Source organism: Gavialis gangeticus, unplaced genomic scaffold (genome assembly GCF_001723915.1).
Source record: "Gavialis gangeticus isolate Ggan-Ray unplaced genomic scaffold, GavGan_comp1, whole genome shotgun sequence".
In the NCBI taxonomy this organism is placed as follows: Eukaryota; Metazoa; Chordata; order Crocodylia; family Gavialidae; genus Gavialis; species Gavialis gangeticus.
The window spans coordinates 427,523-429,984 of NW_017728955.1; the positions used below are offsets into that span (position 1 = coordinate 427,523).

Genomic DNA, 2,462 nt, shown 5'->3' on the forward strand with positions numbered 1-2,462 from the left:
CTTCCAAGTGAGGTGGTGCAGGCTCCCACCCTGGGGGTTTTTAAGAGGAGGTTGGATGACCACCTTACTGGGGTCATTTGACCCCAGTGCTCTTCCTGCCATGGCAGGGGGTCGGACTAGATGATCTGCTCAGGTCCCTTCCGACCCCAGAAACTATGAAACTATAAAATAAGATTCAGAACTGCAGATTCAGCATAATGCACCTCCTTCACACCTTCAGTTCAGAGTAGGGAGCCATTCAAACTATACCTGCCCCTTGTTTAGATGAGCGAGGGCTGGTCTGACAACAGGGCTCAAGCAGCCATGGGCATGGTATGGCATGGCATGGCATGGCACGTCACGGCATGGCATGGCATGGCATGACCATCACGCATTTGATCCTAAGCCAACTGTACTAATAGGCTCATTGACTTTGAAGGCAGCAAAACTATTGCCCATGGGTGTCTCCTCCAGCTGCAACCCAGCCCTGATTTCACTCATCTGTAATAGTCACCTTAGGGTGCTCCCAGCCCTTCTCACATCACACAATGTGCCTCGTGACCACCTCTCCCTAATTTTTCAGTGCAGACAGACTTAGAGCCAAGTTGCAAACTGCCCCCACGTGAGAAATCTGCAAAGGATATGTTGTCCATTGGCACTGGCTCCTGACACAGATTGCAGACAATTAAAATTGCTCATGCTCAGCAGTTCTAGTCGTAAGCATATTGATGCCGTTTAGCACGTTCTACTCTGAGGATTTCCCAGGCTTCTGGGTTTGCTGTTCTGACCCTGCATTTTGGCTCCATGTGTCAGGGGGTTTTCAAGCCTCCCCCAGAGGCGCTGGGTGCTGCTGCAGCCCAGGTTGGGGATGGGACTGGGCTGTGCCGATGCTCCTGCTGGGACCAACCCAAAGGGTCCTGGCTAGACGGTCTTGCCCCTCTGCTCAGGGTCACACCGACGCCATATTTGGGGTCAGGAAGGAATTTTTCCCCATGGTCAGATTAGTATGCACTGTGGGGGTTTTTTGCCTGTCTGTAGTGGAGACCATGATCTCTCCCTGGGACCTCTTGAGTACATATTAACAACCTTTTACAGCAGCAGGATGCTGGCTGCCACAGTCCCCCGGCTTCACCTGTGGCAAGTTTGGGCATGATGTCTTGTGTTGTGTCGGGGTTGATGGTGGCTTTAGGAAAAGTTTAGATGCTGGATGTGTTGGGGATGGTTTGGATGGGAATGAGCCTGCCTCAGGCAGGGGGTTGCATTAGATGTGACCTCTGGAGGTCCCTTACAGCCCCGCTGCTCTGATTCTCTAAGTTATAGACCCTGACATAGGGCAAGGGTTGCTGCAGTTTAAACCTCGCTGTTATGCTGAAGCCTGCACTGATCTCTGCCAGTTGCTATTTGGAATGAAGGCCAAAGCCCCTTCTTAACCTCTTGCTAATATTAGCACATGTTACACAAGAGAGGAAGTAAGTTGGAGGGCCAGCGGGTGCATTCAGCTTGGGAAGCCCTGTGCGTAGCTGAAATAAAATCCCTAAAGTTCAATCTTAACTAATTACCGCCTCCCAGGAGCTCTGGCTCTAACTGGTTCTCAGAGGTCCCGAAACAAAGGAATTTCTCAACGTCTCTCACCCAGTAACACCTCCCCAGTGCAAACAAGCTCATTAGCCAGACTCTGGTTGCAAAGGGAAGCAGCTTTCTAATGCAATCCACTGAGAAAAAAACAGGAAGAAAGCTTAATGTGAAGCTTCTGCCTGGCATTTTCTGACATGCCTTTCTTTCTGCTTCGGGGTTAAGACGGTACTGCTGCACTAACCGAGTCCGTCAGGGCTGTCTAAGCAGCTCCTAGCCATTTAAAAATGCAGTGTCCACAGGGTGAATTCAGCTGCACCACTGGGTTAACTGGACTGTAATCAATTGATCTCCCATAAGCAACACTTTTACTTGACCTTTGGCTCCAGAGGAGCACAAGGGTTGGGGCTTCTTAGCAGTCTTCACGTATCTGAAGGCTGAGTCCAGCGAGGATGGAGATCGGCTTTTCCCTGTGGCGGTAGGGGTCAGGGCTAGGAGCAATGGTCTCAAGCTGCAGCAGGGGAAATTTAGATTGGAGATGAAGGGAAACTTTCTGACTCTGAGGGTGGGCAAGCACTGGAACAGGCTGTCCAGAGAAACGGACAAATCTCCATCTTGAAAGTTTTCAGGAGCAGGTTGGACAGACACGTGGCTGGGATGGTTTAGGTCAGGGATGATCCTACCTTGAGCAGGGAACAGGACAAGATGACCTTGGGAGGTCCCTTCCAGCCCTGCTTTCCTGTGATCCTAAGGGTCTATGTATCTCTGACATCCAGAATTAACCGTTGCTTGGAGTGGAGGCTTCTTCAGAGACTCCTGTGTCTTGGGCAACGATGACAAAGTCTGCGTGACTCTCTGCCTTACGTGTCCCGGTAGGAGCTGCCAATTTGACTTGCAAATGGAGCAGCTGA

General features: G+C 50.9%; 1 long non-coding RNA gene across 1 annotated transcript in view; it reads left to right on the forward strand.

The window, feature by feature from the left end:
• LOC109290435 overlaps positions 1-2,184 on the forward strand; it is an 11,302-nt gene extending 9,118 nt beyond the window's left edge. The window contains exon 3 of the long non-coding RNA XR_002095639.1: positions 2,174-2,184. This is a non-coding gene — a long non-coding RNA (uncharacterized LOC109290435). The remainder of the gene's footprint in view (positions 1-2,173) is intronic.
• The last annotated feature ends 278 nt before the right edge of the window (positions 2,185-2,462 follow it).